General features: G+C 45.0%; 1 protein-coding gene and 1 non-coding gene across 2 annotated transcripts in view; both read left to right on the top strand.

Moving 5' to 3' along the window:
• ITIH5 (inter-alpha-trypsin inhibitor heavy chain 5) overlaps positions 1–22,345 on the top strand; it is a 194,077-nt gene that overhangs the window by 166,912 nt on the left and 4,820 nt on the right. The window lies entirely within an intron of this gene.
• On the top strand, positions 11,657–11,764 carry LOC118143422 (U6 spliceosomal RNA). The gene has a single exon (XR_004727641.1). It is a non-coding gene; the product is annotated as a U6 spliceosomal RNA (small nuclear RNA).

Here is a 22,345-nt window from a genome sequence, read left to right on the forward strand (position 1 = left end):
GGTTGGTGTCCACCTGCTCGGGAGAGACAGGTGCACAGGAGGGGAAGCCCCACAGGCCTGAGAGTGCCGACATGGGCCCCAGTCGGTGGTAGGTAGAGGCCCCTGGGCCCCAGAGGCTGGTGGGTAGAAGCTCCTTGGCTCCAGGAACACTCAGGCCTATGCTTAGATAGCAGGGACACAGAAACTGGAAGGGTCTTGGGACATCCTTCTGCAGCTGGTCCACGCAGCCATAGGAGCAGGCTCTCTGAGATGAGGGGACCACAGAAGTGATCATGGATATGGTGCTGGGGCAGTCTGGGGGCATGGAAACCCATAGAGGGCTGCAGAGGTGAACCCCAAAATGCTGGGCAGACCTAGGACCCCACAACAAGAGTCCAGAGTCCACCACATCCTGAATAACAAGCCTGAAAAATGTTTTGTCCCTCTATCCCAGCCATCCTACTTTGGGAACTTGTGCAAAGCAAAAGAGACACGGTGATTTACAACATTTCAATACCTCGCAGCAAGTCACGGCACACTGAGAAGTGTGAAAATGCTTTCCTATGATTTTTGTTGATGTGGGGGATAACCACAATATGATATTAAGTGAGCAACATGGCGCACTCCGGACTACAAAGCATGGTGCCAGTGATGGGCTTAGAAAGGAAGGCTGGAGAAGAATGCCGTCTGAGCCTCCCGGCATTCCGGAAGCTCTGGTTGGCCTCAATTGTTAGGGATGTGGGGGTTTATAGTCTGTATTTGCTAAACTTTCCACAATGAATTACATTTATAATTGGAAAACAGGATGTTGAAACTCATTCTGTTTCTATCATCACTGTCAATGTCATCAGAACGTGTAACTTGTAAAAACTGACTTCCCATTACTAAGGAACCTTGATGTTCATGACTCAATTTATACACAAGGGCTGCAGTGTGGACCAGGCGGAGGTGCAGACCTGCAGGACATCATACGCTGAGCACCCCAAATCACCCTGGATTCCATGACATTGGATTTGAACCTTTAGGGGGATCAACCAAAGCAGCTTTATAAAGAAAACATGCTGGCCGGGCGCAGTGGCTCATGCCTATAATCCCAGCACTTTGGGAGGTGGGAGTTCAAGACCAGCCTAGCCAACATGGAGAAACTCCATCTCTATATTTAAAAAAAAAAATTAGCCAGGCATGGTGGTGCCCATCTGTAATCCCAGCTACTCAGAAGGCTGAGGCAGGAGACTCACTTGAACCCGGAGGCAGAGGTTGCAGTGAGCTGAGATCATGCCACTGCACTTCAGCCTGGGTGACACAGTATGACTCTGTCTCAAAAAAAAAAAAAAAGAGGGGGGGAACATGCTGGCAGGTTCTATTAGTGATTTACATCGTTTAAATCAGAATGTTACTGGAATGTGAGCAGCATAAACTATTCCTGTGGTACGTCAACAATGATACAGCCAAAGTTTATAAATTCACTACAACGAAAATGAAAACGAACCAGAAAACCTAGTTAGAATTCCAGCTCTGCCACCGCTGCTTGGTGGCCTTCTGCACATGGTTAATCCTCCCTCAGCCTGTTTCTCTCTGGGTCAAATGCCATATTAATGAGAGTATCGAAGTGTCTTTTTTGAAGGTTAAATGGTATGATGTTTGGTGGACTCATTATGCATCATTGTTCTGCGGAACCTCAGATGCTGGACCCAGGAGAGGGAGGATTTCTCAGCCTATCCATTCAGGGTGAGGCTGAATCGCCGCACTCAGCCAGATAAAGCCTTCGCATAATTCTGAGTATTGTTTAATCTTTAATCAAAATGAAACTATGTTTCCCAAGGGAAGCCCGAGCCGCTTTCCTTCTTGACCTCGTGTTTAGGTTGTCCTACTTTGGCATGGTTTGGAATCCACGGTTTTAGCGTCTTTCTTCTTTGTACAGAAGTTCCCATAGAGGTTGCAAATTGTTGTTATTCAAGTAATGTCTGAAGGGAAAATTGGAGGAATGAGAGGAAGTCAGGCAGATTACTTGGAATACGTTTTATGAGGAGCTTCCTCATGGAGCTAAGACATGGCTGTTTTCATAGCTGTGAGGTCTGGGGAAGATCACTGACCGCTGTGGCCTTGCTGAGCCCACCAAGCTCAGGCGAGCAGCCTGTCTTTACCCTCACGCCCCAGGCTCATGCCTCCAGCTGAGATCGCAAGGTCCTGCTCAGTGCCACCACATTTACTGAGCATAAATTTTGTGCAATCTTTTGCTCCGTTTTATGAAGGGAACAACACAACAGAACTCGTGGGTCAGAAGGGATTTCCAGCATTTAAAAGAAAATAGCGCACAAATCCATGTACCTATAACAGATAAAGATTAGAAGAACGTTGGGAAAAAATAGAAAAAAAGACACGGGTTAAGGAATTCAAAAAGAGTGAAAAAACAGAAAAAGCTAAAAAAAAAAAATATGGAGAGAACACCTGCCTTTTGGACTTTGGGGACTTTAAAAATGTGTTTCGTACCAGTTCCTTGGTTTGATATTGACACAAACTTGTGAATTCCGTCCAACGGATGTTATTTTCATGATCTCCGTCTCTGCGACGTAGGGAGATGAAGCCATTTGTCCAAAGTCAACCCACTCACTGACTCACATGCACACAAAATGCCATCAGGAGAGACCTGAAGCCGGGCGTCTCAACTTCCAATCCGCTTTACTACGACGAGGAGCTGGCTTGCACGGAAAGAGAGAAAAGAGTTTCTAAAAGTCCCTGGGGGCTGTGCCTGAGCCTGTACAAGTTTATAATCTCTGGCTGGCAGGGACGTACAGGTTAATGCTGTATTACAGATTTCTTCTCTGGCTTATCAAAATCCTTGGGTCCTTCTAAATAAGCACATGCTAATTTATACACCAAAGCTTCCTCTGCCGCATCTGCTCTGCATCAGCTCCTTGCAGTGTGCCCAGAGATTGGCTTTAAAGCCACAGATCAGCAATTTCATTGTGTGTGCGTTCATTTATTTGCTCGACAAATATTTATAGGGTTCCTAACATATGCCAGACACTGTGCTAGTTGCCTGGTATATAATGAGGAAACAAGACAGATTCACTCCCCATTGTGGTTTAGGGGTATTGGGAGTGCTGCCATGCACAGGAACTCTGCAAGGTGTGTGTGGGAGGGGCCCTTCCTGAGCCGGCTTCTCTCCTTGCTGTTGCTCCTGTCGCCCTGCCATGGCAGGGATCTCCACCCAGCCTCTTGGACTCCTGCACAGGGCCCATTGAATCCTGTCTTCCTGTAGTAAGAAGTTACGGTAGCTTGCTAATGGGGTGACTCCCTTGCCTCTTGTGTGTGGACAGTGCAGTAGCTGTTTGCACCAGGAAGTTAGCAATAGGCCCCTCCTTGCTCCTGCATCCGAATTCAGGAGCTCTTCAGCTCTCCAGCCAGGCAATTGGAAGAGACTGAGTCCCCCACACCATTCCCTAAATGAAATGATATCCTGCCAGGGATTTTAGCCCGAGCACCTAAAAGCTGTCATTATCTTCTTCTTCTTTTTTTTTTTGAGACAGAATCTTGCTCTGTTGCCAGGCTGGAGTGTAGTGGTGCAATCTCGGCTCACTGCAACCTCTACCTCCCAGGTTCAAGTGATTCTCCTGCCTTAGCCTCCGGAGTAGCTGGGACTACAGGTACGCTGCACCACGCCCAGCTAGTTTTTTTGTATTTTAGTAGAGATTGGGTTTCACAGTGTTGCCCAGGATGGTCTCGATCCCCTGACCTTGTGATCCACCCGCCTCAGCCTCCCAAAGTGCTGGGATTACAAGTGTGAGCCACCGCACCAGCCCAAAAGCTGTCTTTTTATCCCACATCTGCCAAATCTCAAATGAGGATCACAGTGCTCCTAGTTCACTGAGCCTCTTCCTTTTCTCCATTAGTAGAGCAATGTGGAGTGTAAGGGTAGAGAGAAGTTGAAGGCTGAGGATTTATGACACATTAGGCTTGCACTTCCCAGGTTAAATGCTGTCCTTTCTATCTGTGATGTGGTACCCATTGGTGGGGACCTAGAGGAGTAGGAGACAATGGGATGATAGAGCGTACCAAGGACCTGGAGGCAAGAGATGGTGTCCTCTCCGTCAGCCCCTCTGAGACATCAGGGCTGTGTGAGGTGAGGAGTCACAGCTTGAGAACCTGAGATAAATCCTTTTGCTCTTCAGCTCTAAGTAACAGTGCGCAGGCAGGAATTTCTCTTTAAGAATAGCTGGGGCTCTCTGGTGCCAGGATGATTATTTAGGGTTAGAAGAGAAAATAAATGTGACTATTTGTGCTATTCACTGGAGCTGCAAAACTTTTGTCTTTTGTGCAAAAATTTTAATAAATCCCTTCCACGTGTCAAGTACTATGCTAGGTGCCAGGAACACAAAGAATAATAAGATATAAACCTCTTCCTTGGAGTCTTACCATCCAGCTTAGATTCTGGGAAAGGCATTCGTGATGGAAAAATAAGTAAATATTTAAAGAGTTTTTCCATAAAATTGCCATAAAGCTACTTAGAAAAGCAGAAGACATCCTTGCTGGGGCAAATGGGTGATTAGGTAACTGGGAAACTGTAAAGGATGCATTTGGAGCCCACCGGAGTGTGGTGAGCCTGTGAGCTGGGGGGCAGCCTGGACCTCATGATTTCCAGAACCAAAGTTTCTCCTTTTAGGTAGTATCAGAGAGTCAGAGAGCAAGCGGGGGAGTATCATTAGGAAGGAGGATGGTGTCAGGATCCGTGTGACCCTTCCAGAGTCTGACTTCCAGAGTTTGTGGGGGAAGAATTTAGAGGCAGAGCTGTTCCCATTTTGTGTGTGTATGATTCCACATTACTCTTGGTGAGCAGGGATTGAAGAAAGCTCTGGTGGATAGAAAGCAGGTTGAGGCCGGGCGCCGTGGCCCATGCCTGTAATCCTAGCACTTACTTTGGGAGGTCAAGGCTGGCAGATTGCCTGAGCTCGGGAGTTTGAGGCCAGCCTGGGCAACACTATGAAACCCCATCTCCACTAAAATACAAAAAACTAGCCGGGCATGGAGGTGTGTGCCTGTATTCTCAGCTATTAAGGAGGCTGAGGCAGGAGCATAGCTTGAACCTTGGAGGCAGAGGTTGCAGTGAGCTGAGATCGCACCACTGCACTCCAGCCTGGGCAACAGAGCAAGACTCCATCTCCAAAAATAAAGAAAGCAGGTTGACTAATTTCCCTGTCTTGGAAATCTGAGTGGCAAATCGCAAAGGGTGTGAGTAAAAAGAAATGAGCATTTTTTTTTTTTAATCAAAGAAAGTTTAAAACAGCGTTCCTCTTGTTCATTTCATAATACGAAAGCTGTCATCATACTTCGTATAAGTAACTACAGATGTAAAGCCATTGACATTCAGTTAGAGGGCAACAGAGAGCAGATTTTTGCATTAGTTAAAATTAGATTTGGTCACACATAACAGAAAACCACAAAGCAACCAGCTGCTTAGGCAAGGTAGAGGTTCGCTTCTCCGTCATGTAACTGTAGTACTGGCTGGCAAGGGGGACCTTACGAATCCGTGCTCTGATCTTTTCACTCTGACATTTTCAGTGCATGGATGGCTTTTGTTCCAAGACCACCCCCAAGGTCCAAAATAACTGTCTTTCAAGAAATCTGTGCCTTTCAAGAAAACTTTCTGGAAGATTCTGACTTTGTATTTTTATTTACACTGTATGGACCCCAGCCAAGTCACATGGCCATGCCTCGCTGCAAAAGAAACTAGGAAATGTAATGTTTAGTGCCCAGGTGAAAAGAGAAGTTTGGTCCTTAAGAAGCAGGGAATGGATGGATATGAGGTAATACATGACAGTCTCTACTGCAAGGGTTATTTTTTTTCTTTTCTCCCTTGTCCTTCTATCTTTAGAGTCTAGGCCTCTTGTCTTTCCCTCTAACTTCCAAGCCCACCCCATTCATGGGAGAAATAGCTTACAACAGCTTTCTGTTTGTTTTAGCTTGGGGCCTCTCCTGCCAGATTGGGCTTTCGGAGGCAGCTTTCTAATTGGCTAGATAGATATATAGAGAGAGACAGAGGGAGAAAGATTAGATAGATGATAGATAGATATAGATTGATTGATTGATTGATTGGCTGATTGGAAGGAATATCCAATATTGCCCATGAGATCCTGGAGGCTGAGAAACTTCCTAATCTGCCATCTACAATCTGGAGACTCAAGAAAGCGCATGGTGTAATTCATTCCAGGTCTGAAGGCCTAAGCAGCTGGGAAACCGATAGTGCAAATCCCCGTCTAAAGTAAGGAGAAGAGGAGACGAGGTATCTCAGCCCAAGCAGTGAGGCAGAAAAAAGGAGGCAAAGTCCTCCTTCCTCGGCCTTTTTCTTCTATTCAGGTCCTCCATGGATTGAATGGGGCCTACCCACACTGGGGAGGTCCATCTGCTTAGTTCATCCATTCAAAGGCTAATCTCATCTGGAAACGTTCTTACAGACACACCCAGAAGCAGTGCTTAATCTGGGCACCCCACAGCCCAGTCAAGTGGATACATGAAATTAACCATCACACCCCGCCCTTGAAAGTCACATGCCCTAAACAGAGCAGGTCCTAGACATTCAGATGTGTGTGGAGATTTTTTTTTTTTTTTTTTTGAGGCAGAGTTTCACTCTTGTTACCCAGGCTGGAGTGCAATGGCGCGATCTCGGCTCACCGCAACCTCCGCCTCCTGGGTTCAGGCAATTCTCCTGCCTCAGCCTCCCGAGTAGCTGGGATTACAGGCATGTACCACCGTGCCCAGCTAATTTTTTGTATTTGTAGTAGAGACGGGGTTTCACCATGCTGACCAGGATGGTCTCGATCTCTTGACCTTGTGATCCACCCGCCTCAGCCTCCCAAAGTGCTGGGATTACAGGCTTGAGCCACCGCGCCCGGCCATGTGTGGAGATTTAACAAACCCTTCTGGAGCACACACTGTGTCCTGAGCACTATCAAGGCACTTCTGTGTCCCTTTACTCCCCTTGTTCTCAGGGATATATTGTGAGAGAATCTGGCTCACCAGATACAACATTACTCCAGACAGGCTGTGTCTCATTCATCTTTTTACTTCGCACATAGGGGCCACTTGCGAAGGCCGATGTCAGGAACTCGTACGCATCCTCCTTCTTGCTCTTTTCCTCTCACTCCAGTCTTTCTCTTCCTTAGAAGCAGAGGAAAACGGAACTGAAGTGGTCCTGGTAACGCATTTCAATTTTCCAACCTGGTCTTAATATTTTCGTGCAGGTTTTGGTACCTCTCAGCAGTAACCAGAGCCCAACGCAAACCTGCAAATAGACAAAGTTAGTCTTTATTTCCCTTGGGGTTTCTCCTGCTGCCCTCTCTTTCCAGGTACAAGGGCTGGCTGAGTGTTGGGATGTATGTTTGAGATTTTGCTGAACAGAGCCTTTTTTTTTTTTTTTTTTTGAGACAGACTCCCGCTCTGTCGCCCAGGCTGGAGTGCACTGCTGCAATTTCGGCCGACCACGTAGCTGAGATTACAGGTGCAGGCCACTACACCCAGCTAATTTTTGAATTTTAGTAGCAATGGGGTTTCACCATGTTGGCCAGGCTAGTCTTGAACTCCTGACCTCAAGTGATCCACCTGCCCTGGCCTCCCAAAGTGCTGGGATTATAGGCGTGAGCCACCATGCCCAGCCTGAGCAGAGTCTGTTTTCTCTACTGTCTCCTTATGCCTGGCTCATAGCGAACATGCCTGGTCAGAGGTCAGGAATGCCAAGTTTGCCAAAAGCAAAGGTGTATATAAAGCTATGTCATAGTACGCCAAGTGGAGCTTATGAACTAAGGCCTCTTAGCTTCCCCTCTCCCTGGGATCCAATCTTGCTGTGAGAAGTAGAAATCTAATTTTCCTTGCGTTACTACCATGATAACATTTCTCTGCCTTAAACTATTCAAGCTTCAGGCAAGATAGTGTTGCCCACACTTTTCCCCATAACCTTCCCAAAATTATATCCAAGTGAGGGAATAATTTTCACTGCTTTTTTTTTCAAAATTTTGAATCCCCCACAAGAATACTTAGAAATAATTGTGAGGTAAGTCCTCCTTATTGCAAGCAATAACAGTTCATACCTAAGTAAGAACAAAAGATAGAAAAGAAAATATAAAGAGGAAAAGACAGGCAATTATGAGGCTGTCTGTGCAGATTTAGCTCACCATTTTTGTTAACCGGTCTATATATTAAATTGAGCCTTTACCAAAAAAAAATGGACACGTATTTTTTTTAAACTTTTAATGTGGAGAGTAAAAATTGCAGAAATGATTAACTCTTCAAATGATCTATGTACTAATAATTTTGAGTTGTTTTCCAACACATAAAATGTATCATAGCCCAAAGACCACGGAGGAGGATTTTCTAATGCCTACAGTTCAACGTTCTTAAAGCCAAAGTGTTGCTTCAAAATGGCCTTTCCTATTTACCACCTGAAAGGTTGGGTGGAATGGCAGAGCCTTCAGAAAGATTTCTGTGCTCAGTTTCCCTGTGAGGTTGTCAAACCCTCCCAACTCTACCCGATCCTGCCAAATCCCCGTGTGACTTTAGGGTTTATTCTGTTTTGGTCCTGTGATGCCACAGGCCCTACTGCCACAAGGCAAAACCTCCACTCCCATAGAAAGAGATGGCTTGGTGAGGTGGATCCAACCCAGAAGTGGGGAGTCAGGAAATTTCAATTCTAACACCTGCTAATTACCTATACCTTTATGCCCAAGGTGTCTATAAAATGAGGAAGCTGGAAGAGATGACCTCTCGGGTCCTTCCTAGCTCGGGATTCAGATTCTACTCTCTCCTATCTGAGATTCTGCAACAAGAGGTTTCATCTTTGCCTTAACATAAATGCCCATGAAGGGATAGCATATTAATGCATTTTTGGGAGTTTATATTTTAGTGTGAATTGTTTTAAGAATTGTGATCAAGGTGTAAAACCTTAATTTCGGTCTCATCACTGCTAATATAGGTAAATCTGCAAAGAATCGCCAATTGTGTGTTGTTTTCCTTCTAAACTTTGACCAAGTGAGGCTTCTTCTTCGAACTGTGGCTCGGATGGCTTGCGTGGCTCTTGGCAGCCTAACTGCTTCAGAAACAGTGAAGCATAATGACCCGCTCTTCCACGTGTTCTCTGATTTAGTCTTCGTTCCCGTGTAGATTGATTTCAGAGTACACCTTTGAAGATTCATCTCTTCTACTGAGCCACGGTTAGGAAACAAGATGATGGCAATGGCAGCCAAAGCAACAGCTGGTTTTTTTTTTTTTTTTAAAGATTCACAAGCTGCTACACACTGTACTTTTTAATGGAAAAATCTCTGTGTTTGAGCTCTTGTTATATTTTCTGTGGTGTCTTGAAAATTCTCTTGGATGTGAGCCATCGGCATTTTTTTGCAGCCCTCTCAAGTTTCAAAATAGTGATACTTAGAACGTATTTTGCAGGGTTTCTATCAGTCAAGGGCATGCAGTTTAGAAAATCTTGTGCTGTGAGGTTGGACAGGACCTGGATTGTTTGCCTTTTTAACTCAGAGCCCTGGAAACGCTGTCGGTGTCCTCCTCACCTTCACTGGTTTTCTGAGCATCTGCCCCTTTGCCTACTTAAAGTGCTTAGTCCTGGCTAGTGTAGCCTTTAGGAGTTCCCAATTGCTTGCTTCACGGGTTGCTAAAAATGAATGTATCTGCTGAGTGTCGCTCACCTCAAGAGACCAAACCGTAATCCTAGGGCAGGAGGCCTGCAAAGGAAGTCTTGCCCGTCTTGCAGCATCATACAGGGTAGCAAGTCCTGGCTTTGGAATTAAACTCATATCCTTTCATTGCCAAATGGCTTTGGGAAGGTCGCATTCTCCTGCTGCACTTCAGTTTCATCTTTTGTAAAATGTTCATGCAAATATCTACCTTGCAGGTTTGTTGTGATGCTTAGAGATTGTGTCTGAAGTGCAATATACATATATATATTTTAAAGCAGCCTTTAGAAATTGCCCCTCTGTTGTCAGATACTTTAGTTGTTTCTGGTGACTCCCAATTATAAATATAAATATAAACCGTCTTATGAGAGAAGTTCTTCTATGCAAAGGCACCCGGGTCACCTAAGGTCCCGTCTGCTCAGGGCCCCTCAGCACGTCCCTGTCTGCGGTAACCAGCAGAGCATTTCTCCTTTGGTTACAGGGTGCAGGAATGCGGGGAGAGACTGGGAAACATATTAGAGGACATTCCAGTGGCATGAGAGGTGTAAGTCCAGAGTCTTTTCATGGAACGTGAAACCTTCATGCTGTGGCTTTTGTTCAGTGGCTGAGGTCCACTCCCTGTGCTATCTGTGCTCTTGCAGTTTTCCATTGCAGATCAAGGACATGACTTTTAACAGCAAATTGGACCATAAACCTCTTATTTCATGCCAGCTTGTGTCTTTTTATTGGTCTCAGTGTTCCTGTTTGTAGTTGTGCAGACTTGTCATTTATCCCTTTAAAGGGACTTTCGGAAGACATGTGATCCAGCACACAGCTGCGTCAGTCCCATGAGAGGTGAATAAAGTCAACAGGATGATAGTGGAGGAAGATCCAGGATGGTAGGTGTGCAGTGACCTTTGAGCAAACAAAAAAACAGCACAAAACAAAACCCGGCACCTATTAACTCCGGGGAAAACAAAAAGCTGTGTAGGGAAGGAAAAGTAATCCTAGTTTAATACCCACAGTAGCAACAAATGGCATTTACACAGACACAAAAGGTAAACACCAAATCTAAACAAATTTATGGTATAACTACATTTGGAAGACAAGGAACCAGGGAACCAGGGTGCGTGTGTGTGTGTGTGTGTGTGTGTGTGTGTGTGTGGTGAGAGAAGCAGAGAGGGTGAGAAGGGAATATTCTATACTAAATTTCTAAAGTTAGAAACCAACACAGCAAAACCGGAAAAGTAAAAAAGCAGTAGTATAAACATTTTACTAAAAATGTAAAACTAATTCCAAAGAAACAGCTGAAAAGAATTGAAAGTAGTTGCTTCAAGGAGTAGGATGCTCTAAATTATTTGCCTGTATAATTTTAATAAAAATTAAAATGACAGGAAAAAAGCAACCAAGGAAGAAATGTCAATTGTAATACTTCTCAAGTAAATGTCCTTTTAAAAAGTGACATTCTTCCTTTAAAAATGAAGTTGCACTTTACTTATGTGACGTGAATTTCCTTTCTCTGTAAAACAATGAATCTCAATAGGAAAAGGCTTCCTAACCTTAAAAACAGCACAACTAAATCTTCGCTTAGTCATAATAAACTGTTGCACACTAAAAGCTTTCATTTCTTTATTAATTTACATACAAAAAATCCATTGAAATGGCTTCTTGATTTGTATCTGTGCAATCTCAGCCACAATGAAGATATAAATGATGGGGTGTTCTCTCCAGCACCACATATACTAGAATTGTAAAGATTCAGGGAAGAGGCCGGGTGCGGTGGCTCAAGCCTGTAATCCCAGCACTTTGGGAGGCCGAGGCGGGTGGATTACAAGGTCAAGAGATCGAGACCATCCTGGTCAACATGGTGAAACCCCATCTCTACTAAAAATACAAATAATTAGCTGGGCATGGTGGCACATGCCTGTAATCCCAGCTACTCAGGAGGCTGAGGCAGGAGAATTGCCTGAACCCAGGAGGCAGAGGTTGTGGTGAGCCGAGATCGTGCCATTGCACTCCAGCCTGGGTAACAAGAGCGAAACTCCGTCTCAAAAAAAAAAAAGATTCAGGGAAGATTAGCATGATGACTATGCAAGGATGACTTGCAAATTTGTGATGTGTTCCATATTTTAGTAACTCAGAAAGAGAAAGTCAGATACTGCATGTTCTCATTAAAGAATAGGTACACATGGACAGTGTGGAAAAACCGATGCTGGCGACCACAAAAGGTGGGAAGATGGGATGGGTGTGAGGGATGAGAAATAACCCATCAGGTGCAATGTACACCTTTCAGGGGATGGTGACACTGAAAGCACAGACTTCCCCACTATGCAATCTGTACATGTAGCTAAAATGCATTTTACTACAAATCCATGAAAATAAAGCTATAGATGATGGCACATTTCCACCATACCAAGTTCCTTTCACACTGTCTCCGGTGGTACCGGTCCCCAGCCCCCGGCAGCCCTTGCTCACTTGCTGTTCCTTTAGATTCGATTTGCGTTTTCTGGAGTTTTACAGACATGAGCCGGAATGTGTAGGAGGGACTCCTTTGTGTCGGGTTCTTTCTAATGCGTCGGAGTTTCATTCGTGTTCCTGCCTGTGTGTGTTGTTCCTTTTGTTACCAATTCGTAACCTATTGGGTGCATTTGTCATCATTTGTTTATCTAGGATAGAAAGCTTAGGCAAACCTTTGGATAGTTTTGTTTTGTTTTTTTAATTCCTTAAGTCTTTAAGAGCTCTTCCCCCTTCCAGGCAAACTCTGTCCCTGCAGTTATCAGAAGGGAGCAGGTAACTGTCAGTGGAGTCCGCCTCTTCCCGGTAACCCAGCTTGGTTGCTTAGCAACAAACAGAGGAACCGTATTAGTTTAGTGGATTCTGAACAAAAAGATAATCATCTTTTATCCCCAGATAGATAGGAGATGACGTTATTCCAAGTGAAGTGAGGGAAACGTAAAAGCCATAACGATGGTAAGAAAACACATCTCGTAAACAGACACGATGATACCTTCCATAATCACACCAAGTGTGCTGTGAAGACCCCAACATCCCTGGTGGACAAAATACCATGGTGTTAGGTGCTGCTGTGCAAAATGCTTTAAAATTTATAGGTGACTGGTACCAGACATTAATAACTCATGACCGAAATAAAGAGAAACAGGTTAACCTTTATTAGCATGAATTCTGCAAAGGATCCATCTAAGATGAGGAGGAAACCTGGTCCCCTCTCCATGCCCCTTCAGAACGGAAGACAAGAACTCCGGGAGATGTTGTTTTTCCTTTCACCGAATTGAGTAACCGTTTTCCAGAGTAAATGTGATTGACTGATGTTTGTTCACTGGATTCCTTAATCTCAAAAAGGATGGCATCCATCTCGCAGGCAATGTTGCTGACAGAAGTTTTGTTTTTTAACTTCCTTGGGAGTTTTGCCAACTTGCGACGACCACTTCCTTCTCATTATCAGCACCTCCCTCCCAGCAGCCAACAATATCAACTAGCAGAAATACCTCTGCTAAGAATCACAGATTTAATAGGTAGACTATCCTTCAGCCACTGAATGCAAAGTGTTTAATAATCTATCAGAGATGGGGCTCACTTAGGTTTACAGGGTTGAAAGGGAGACAAAAACCCTTCACCATCATTTCTCAGCTATTCCTAGAGCGGTTCTCCACTTCCTTCCTGATGACAGATTTCTTGGTTTCAATCATGCCCCCAGGGAATGGATGTGAAGCTGTGGTGCTGTCAGTGCCTGGGTAGCTGGTTAAAGACAGCTTTGCCGTTTCACCTACTGGAGGGGCAAAGTTGACTGCCAAATAATTGGATTGAGACTCTCCTGACTCCCCACTACTTTTCTCGGGATTGTAAGGCTCACTTCTCCCCATAAATGTATTCAATTGCAGCCTTCCAGAAGAAAGAGTTAGAGGAACACGTCTTTCAGAGCTGCTGGGTTTTTTTTTTTTTTTTTTTTAATTTTCAAACTACTTAAAAATGTTCTGGTCTTTTCTGGTTTTGAATTATAAAAGACACACAGTTGTCCTCTGCATTGTGTGTGAGAGAGAGAGCACGTCGGGACAGAGGAACAGGAAGGCAGAGTCTGCAAAAGAGCTTGCAAAAGCAAAACACATCCCGGGGCCCCACGCAATTAGTGAAAATCTTGCAGCTACACAGCGCTGGCAAATGCAGCTGCCACTGCAGAGCCGCGGTGTAGGAACTTTGAGCTACCAAGTGCTTGCGACATTTTGTGGTGGTGGTTTCTGCTCAGGAGAGATTTATCAGTTCAAAGAAAGACTCGATGGAAAAGTACCATTTTGCACATAAACAGACTGTGGTTCACAACCGTCACATTGAAGGCAGTTTACTGAAATTAATTCTCCTTTGAGTTAAAAGATTTAAAGCTCCCGAAGAATAAATCCAAGTCTAATATTTTTTAAACATACAAAAGAAGAGCTAAATCACTTACTGCTTAATTTACTTAGTGTTTCTGAGGGATAATAAAAAATAACTAAAAGCTTTGGACCAGAGATATGTTTTGTTGTTTTTGTTTTAATTCAGATTTGAGGCCAGCTGCAATGCTGAATTCCATCTCATCCCTTCTTCCTCTGAGTTTTGTTTTCTTTTTTCCTCTCTGCTATAAATTTCTGGTGAAATAGCATGAAACGACAGTGATAACAAAAAGCTCCGTGTAGCCGTAATGATGGAAACTAAAAAATCACTGCACAGCCGAGACATGCGCCAATCATAACACAGAGAAATACGGCGCCAGCCAAGACACGCGCCAATCATAACACAGAGAAATACGGCGCCATGACATTTGCCGAGCCTGTTGATGGCCAAATCGAGGTGGCAAATACTTGTCAAGTGTCTCCTATGTGTAAGGCAGCCTAGACACCCATTGATGGACCTCAAGACATTGCTAGTGGAGAAAATTTATTCTGAACGGCAATTCTCAAAAAACATGGAGGATCCTCCAAGGAGAGCTATTTGAGTTGGAGGCTACCAGGGAATGAACAGGGCGTGAATGAGATGTGTGGGGAGTGGCTCAGGTGTCCTGAGTGGTCAGGCCAGGGCCTGGAGGTGACACGGGGCAGGAGAGCCAACCTTTTCAGACCAGTCATTAGAAAGGTTTCCATAATGGTTGCGAGGATTGACGGCCATGCTGGGAGGGGACTAGATGGGCCCACAGCTCTGCCGTCATGCAGTGTCTGGTCTGGGATGTGGACGAACCGTAGATATTGTTCACGATGGTTATGAAGACAGAGATTGGGGGTTGGGGAAAGAGCATGGAGGTAGAAGAAATGGCTGCAAGGAGTGAACGATATGGGAATGGAGCAGGCTGTACGCAGGGGAGTGCTGGGACTGCACCCTGCCTGTCCAGAGGGGAGTTGAGCAGTGAGTGGGTAAGGGGCCGATGAGGCCCGGTCAGAGTGTCCTTGTTCACAGGGGCTGGGCCCTGACCGGGTGGAGTGAAAGCCAATGACTGCCATGTGCCGGAAGCTTTAGCCTGGGCCAAGCCTGTCTACGGTGCTCAGACATTTCCGAAGCGTTCTGCGGGCTGCACTGGACCGGCTTCAAGTCCCTGCCACCCTGACCACCCCGGGGGCCAAGATACCTTTCAGTGGAATCTGAGCCTGAGACAGAAAGTGGTTTCTTGAGCGCACAGAAACAGCAGCTTTGTTGCTGCCCACTAGATGCCAGTGCCACCCCCCTGCCCCCAAGATGTGAAAGCCCAAATTATCTCCGGATGTTGCCAGCAATCTCCCAGGGAGGCAAAATCACCCCTGGTTAGAAACCACTGCTGTGGTATGTCTGTAAACATGGTGGTGTTGGTCCCCACTCTCTGTGAAGCTGCTGAGGCCAGGCTGACCTAAGGTGGGTGCGAAAAAGAAGCCTGAGTCTCGTGTCACACAGGACTGAAGTCCAAAGAACAGACTTTTTGTCCTGGTCCTGATGGCCATGGGGAAATAATCACTGATGGCGTTCCTCGTGTCTATTGGATGGAGATCACCTTTATTTTATTGATTGTAGAGATGGGGTCTTGCTCTGTTACCTAGGCTGGTCTCAAACTTCTAGCCTCAAGTGATCCTCCTTCCTCAGCCTCCTAAAGTGCTGGGATTACAGGTGTGAGCCACAGAGCCTGCCTGAAATGAGATCAGTTTTAATTCTCACATCCTACTGCGAAGGTAAGATGGCCTTGTCCCGCAGTTCTCTGTCCGAAGGCACCAGACAGGAGAAAAGGCAGTCAAGTCCCTGGGACTCTCATCACCAGCTGGCTGGAGACCCAGAGCATGAGCCCAGAAGGAAGGATAACAGCAGACGCTGGAAAGTGAGACAGTGAGCGGGGCTCTGAATGTCAGAGCTTCCTGCCCTCTCTCCTTCTCTTCTTCCTCTTCATCCCCTTTCCTTCCCTTTCCCTCTTCTTTCATTCATTAAGTGGTGAGACAACCAGAGAGCATTGCCGAGGGAAACAGGGAGATGGTGACGATCCACAGAGCGTGGTGTCGCGTTTATATTCCAGGTGGTCAGTATGATTCAAAGATCCAAAGGTTTCACCCAGCAAGTTGGACATGCACACGCGTAAGTTTCCAGTAGTTATCTACACGAAGCAGTGAATCCAATGCCAAAGAATTTCTCCTTTTCGATAGCTATTTGTGATGGGAAGCAATACCCATTCACTGCGTTTTAGCATCAGATTATGGGAGAGAATGTCATCACCAAAGGCATGTCCTCTTCCTATAAAGATTTCATTCAAATAGAAAGAGTTCTGCATCTGATAAAAAAAAAAAAAAAGACAGTTTCTTTGCCAATGAAAACGCCCCCCTGTGAAGGCATACGGGCCTACTTCAAATAAGGATTAGGAAAAATTCAACAAGAGAGGCGATGCTTTAAGTATATTAACTTGCGAAAGGAAGAACCCTGTTTCCTCTTTTCTAAGAAGAAGAGAGCTCTTTTGCTTTGATCAGAGTGCCACCTGCGTGGCCAGAACTGACAAGGTTGGAGGAAGTGAGGAAGAGAATGAAGGGCAGCTTCTGGGCCCGTAGGAGGTGCAGTACATGGGCTCACAGCCACTGAACCTTGATCTGCTTTGCGCACCTCCATTTAATTTATAAATCAGCAGTATTCGCTCCGCCAAGAGGAAGTCTACAAAAAAGAAATGTGCTTGGCACTCCTGGAGATGCTTTTACTTTGGGGAAAAGCAGTGTACACTTTGAATGGAAATAAGCAGGCTGAAGCCACAGAGGGCATTTACATGCAGCAGCGCAAAGCAGGCAGGAGAGCACAGGCCTCCTTAAAGGTACAGATCCCTGAGAAGGCTCACCCGTCTCCCTGCTCCATAGGGGAAGACCCTGACTAGGCTTGGGTCTTGTTTGGTAACTGGGGCGTAACGTTTAAACATACTTAAAAACATTCTTGACTGGACATGGTGGCTCATACCTATGATCCCAGCACTCTGGGAGGCCAAGATGGGTGGACCAGGAGTTTGAGACCAGATGGACTTGTCTTTGTTTTAGTATATGTTGCTTTGGGTCTCTATGTCTTTTAAGTATTTGATTTCTAAGTGCTGTGGTATTTCATTTCCTTTTTATTGTGTCTTCTTAAAAATGAAAGTATATGATTATATAATCTTAGGCAGATGAACTACTTTCTAGCTACATCAAAGGACTAAACTACAACAGAAAATATCTCAACACGTGGCTAAACAAATGTATTTTTAATGTCTATCAAATATTTCATATATAAAATTCAGAGGCACACAACTAGGTAGGAGAAGGTAACTTTCAAGTGTGTGAGAATCAAGTTTCATATCCTGCCAGGCAGTAGGGGCAGCATCTGTAGTGTCAGCTACTCAGGAGGCTGAGATGGAAGGATCACTTGAGCCCAGGAGCTTGAATCTGGCCTGGACAACATAGTGACACACTGTCTTTAAAAAAAACCCAAAACCAAAAAGAGAGAGAGAAAGAGCGAGACAGAGAGAGAGAGAGAGAGAGAGAGAGCGCTCAACAAATCAAAAGGATATAAACGAGCATTTAAATAGAAGAAAATGAATAAAACACATGAATCAGCATTTCATACTGGAAGAAAATGGGCTGAGCACTAAATACAGGAAAGTATGTGCAATTCCAGGAATCAAGGAAATCTAAATTAATATGAGGAGACAACATTTTTAACTACTTTAATTGGCAGAGTTGTTTCTTTTTTCAGTAGTCAACCTAATGCTGGTAAGGACGCAAAGAACAGAAATGTTCAGACATCCCACTGCTGGGAATGAAATGCACAAATGATGCTAATTTTTTTGACCCAGAGTTTCTCCTCTGATGCAATCCTATTTGATTGCATATCTGACCTTAAGGAAATATTTGCAAAGATTTAGTGGAATGATATTTAACATAGTGTTCTTTATTAATAGAGTAGTTAAGAAATAGAAATAACTTAATATCTAACCAGAAAGGAATTGGTTACATGGATTATGGTATATTTTATACACTAGAAAACTAGGCAGCTGCTAAAATGACTATGATTTTCTTAGTGCTCTTTGGGTGAAATTGACTTGAATGAGTGAAGTAAGTAAAAAGGCAAATTATTGAAAAGTCAAAACAAGCAAACTCACGAATGCCCACGATGAGAAGTTTGGCCAGTCCACACGGGGCGTGGAGCAGGTGTTAGGGCTGCCCGCTGTCTCATCCAGGGACGCCTGTGGCATCTTGTGCCTGCCTCTGTCTACTCTAATCTTCTGCTTCTCTTTTTAGATCATCTCACGTGGCCTACTCATGCTGTCTCTACTCCGTCATAAATTCCCTTTGCACGGAGCACATCCTTTGGATTTTAGCAGTGCCTGCCCAGATGCTGCTCAACTGTGCAGCACACGGGCTTTCAGCATCATCTCAGGGACTCAGCCCTGCATGTCTGTCTCAGTCAGTTCTGGCTGCTGTAACAAAATACCATACACTGAAAGTGAGGTCAGCAAACTCAGCGTCCAGTGAGGGCTCACCTCCTGGTTAACAGGTAGCCGTCTCTCCATTTCCTCACATGGTGAAAGGGGTGAGGAATCTCCCTGGGGCCTCTCTTATAAGGACCCCAATCCCATTCATGAGAGCCCCATCCATTCATGAGAGCTCCACCCTCACGACCTCATCACCTCCCAAAAGCCTCACCTCCTAACACCATCCCATTGAGGAACTAGGTTTCAACTTACGAATTTAAGGAAATACAAACACTCAGGCCCTAGCAACAGCCCTATTCCAAATACTGGGAGAGAGAATCTGATTGGCCCAATTTGAGTCTGACCTGGTCCAATTGGGGTGTGGGGAGGGCATCTTGGGGGAGTAAGTGAAGAGCTGTCCGGAGTTGGGATCACGTTGACAGGCAGGGTCAACCCTTCCAGTCAGATTCAGGGAGAAGGATAGAGTCTAGAGATGGATTTGGCATGTCTATCACACAGAAGAATATTGAACATCAGAAAAAATACACTCAACTAAATGAAAAAAGTTTGCACCATAGTGTGATTCTGATTTTTTTAAAATATGTATGTATATATACACATATATATGCAGAGAATAAGTTACTGGGGGAATTTCTTGTCATGCACTTATGAAAGATTTTTCTTTTCTTTTTTGAGAAAGAGTCTCGCTCTCTTGCCCAGGCTGGAGTGCAGTGGTGTGATCTTGGCTCGCTGTAAACACTACCTCCCAGGTTTAGGAGATTTTCCTGCCTCAGCCTCCAAAGTAGCTGAGATTACAGGTGTATGCCACCATGCCTGGCTGATTTATTGTATTTTTAGTAGAGATGGGGTTTTGCCATGTTGGCCAGGCTGGTCTTAAACTGCTGTCCTCAGATGATCTGCCTGCCTCAGCCTCTTAAAGTGCTAGGATTACAAATGTGAGCTACCGTGCCCAGCCAGAAAGATTTTTCTTATTTATAATTTCTGTTTTCTAAATTTTCTGTAATAAACTAGCATGGTGTTTAAGTCATAAGGAAAAATGTACATTTTCATAAAGAGAAAACAAACAGGGCATACACATTTTATTTTTCACTTTTCTTTTTTATATTTAAGTTTTATTATTATTTTGTAGATACAGGCTGGTCTGGAATTCCTGGCCTCAGTCTCTCGAAGTGTTAGGATTACAGATGTGAACTACCACACATTTTAAATTAAAAAAAAAAAAAGCATAGAATTCTAGATTAACCCTTATTGAAAGATAATTATTCATAATAATGAGACACGATTTATAGCGGGGCAGACAACAATATCACAGTGGGTAATATTGGGGGTACCTTAAGGCAAGGAGCCCCTTTGCCTTAAAATTCATTGTGTTGGCTGGGCGCAGTGGTGCATGCCTGTAATCCCAGCACTATGGGAGCCCAAGGTGGGTGGATCATGAGGTCAAGAGATGGAGACTATCTTGGCCAACATAATGAAACCCCATCTCTGCTAAAAATACAAAAATTAGCTGGGCGTGGTGGCATGCGTCTGTAGTCCCAGCTACTCAGGAGGCTGAGGCAGGAAAATTGCTTGAACCCTGGAGGCAGAGATCGCAGTGAGCCGAGATCCTGCCACTACACTCCAGCCTGGGAGACAGAGCTAGACTCCTTCTCAAAAAAAAAAAAAAAAAAAAATTAATTGTGTTTCTATTTGGTAGATATGGGCAGTGAGAGTTTAATAATGCATTTAATCTAAAGGAAAGCCATCAATACTGATATGAGTTTTTAAAAACGTTTATATGCCTATTAAAGGTAGTACACCAAAAAAATACTGAGACAATGTATGATTTTGGAAGAAACGGAGAACTTGGAAAAGTGCAGCAGCAGTTGGGACATGACCCTTAGGCTCAGGAACTAGCTGTGCTCTCTGAAAAAAGCTCCTTTCAGCTCCTTCCCTGTGTTTGCTCTTGAGCCAATGAGTGTCTGTGCTGCCCTGAACATCTGCTTCCTAGGATCCCACTGCATTCTTCCAACACACATTTCAGTTGGCCAGAGAGAATGAGAGTGGCCTTGCATGAGGAGAAGTGAAATTCTCATCATTTTATCTCAAAATGAAATTTCAAAAGATGCTGAAAACTCCCACCTCCACTCCATCGGTTCTAGAAAAGAAATATCCCTTACAGGTTTACTTCTCAGAGTGACAGCCATGTCTAGAAGCTGGTGTTTAAGACGCAGACATCCCCGAGCAGGAATACATGCAACCGTAAACACTTGAGCGTGAATGCCTTGGCCAGGCTGCGCTCTGCAGTCCCCTTGCTCAGGGGAAGGAGGGAGACGGGTGGTCTTTAAAAGTAAAGAATGCAAGGGCTCAATGGTTGCTAGGCCACCCCTGGGAAGAAACAGCTGGGATCATCAGGAAGGCGCCAGACTCTTGGCAGGAAATGGCTCTGCTCTGGCGAGGGACCCAGGAGCAAAGGCCCAGGGCAGAATAGCAGAAGTGTTGATTCAGTGCGGGGCTGGTCCTGGCTGTTCCCAAGCGGTGGCCCCTATCTTTCCGTTGACTCTCTGCAGTTTCTGACTACCCCACTTCAGGTAAATCCTGAGCAGTTGGTGACCAAGAGCACTGTCCTCACCCTGGGGTGGACCAGGATGGGGGGCGACCCTTGGGCTCCTTGGCTGCCTCTGTGATCTCCCTGGCCTGGGGCCAGTTGATCCTGCCGAGAGTCATAAATCAGCAGTTGTAACCTGTTGCAGTGAAGGTAGAATCCACAGTTATTCTTCCTGTAGCCCCCAGCTGGGATCCTGGTTAGTTAGGCTCGGAGGGGCCTGTGAATGAGTGCATTTGCCCCAACACGTCACCAGAACACACTGTTCTGATTTGCTGCATCTGAGATTTTGTGTTTGGATATTTTGCCGCCTAGTTTAAGCCGACAATATTTAAAATATTGTTCTTCTTTAGCTTGCATCTGCAATGAATGCCTGGTAATATTCCTACAACCAAGTCCAGTAAGAAATGTTCCATGTTCAATCCAGGTCCAGGCCTTTCAGGCAAGTCCAGGGAGGGTAGATTAGGGAGGCAGCGTAGAATACAGGGACAGTGGCAGAGATGAGGAAAACAGAGAAACCACAGAAAAAAGGCCACGATCTAAAGGCAGGAGTTCAAGACCAGCCTGGCCAACATGACGAAATTCTGTCTCTACTAAAAATACAAAAATTAGCTGGGCTTGGTGGTGGGTGCCTGTAGTCCCAGCTACTTGGGAGGCTGAGGCAGGAGAATCACTTGAACCTGGAGGTGGAGGTTGCAGTGAGCTGAGGTCGCGCCACTGCACTCCAGCCTGGCGCCTGGTGACGGAGTAAGAGTCTGTCTCAAAAAAAAAAAAAGAAAAAATACGAAAATCAGTGCACCGCTGGGACTCTCATATCACATTCTGCTACAGCCATCTGCACCTGGAGGGGAAAGAGAAATCCATTCAAATAATTAGAGATGTCCTGGGCTCATCGGGACCACTCTGGTGCTGCCTGTTCTAAGAGTATTTAGAACTTTCAGCGAAATTTCCAAATAGAAGAGGAAGGGGGTCCGTAATTAATTATCCATCCTTTTGGGATATTGGAAAAATGCCCTCGGGTTAGCCATTACCCTCTGTTAATCAAGACATACTAGATTATTCCATGAAAATAAACAAGGCCCCAGATCTCATTGGTTTAAAACAGCAAATGGGATGGGCATGGTGGCTTATGTCTGTAATTCCAGCACTTTGGGAGGCCAAGGTGGACGGATCACCTGAGGTCAGAAGTTC

Source organism: Callithrix jacchus, chromosome 7, assembly GCF_049354715.1.
Source record: "Callithrix jacchus isolate 240 chromosome 7, calJac240_pri, whole genome shotgun sequence".
NCBI lineage: Eukaryota > Metazoa > Chordata > Mammalia > Primates > Cebidae > Callithrix > Callithrix jacchus.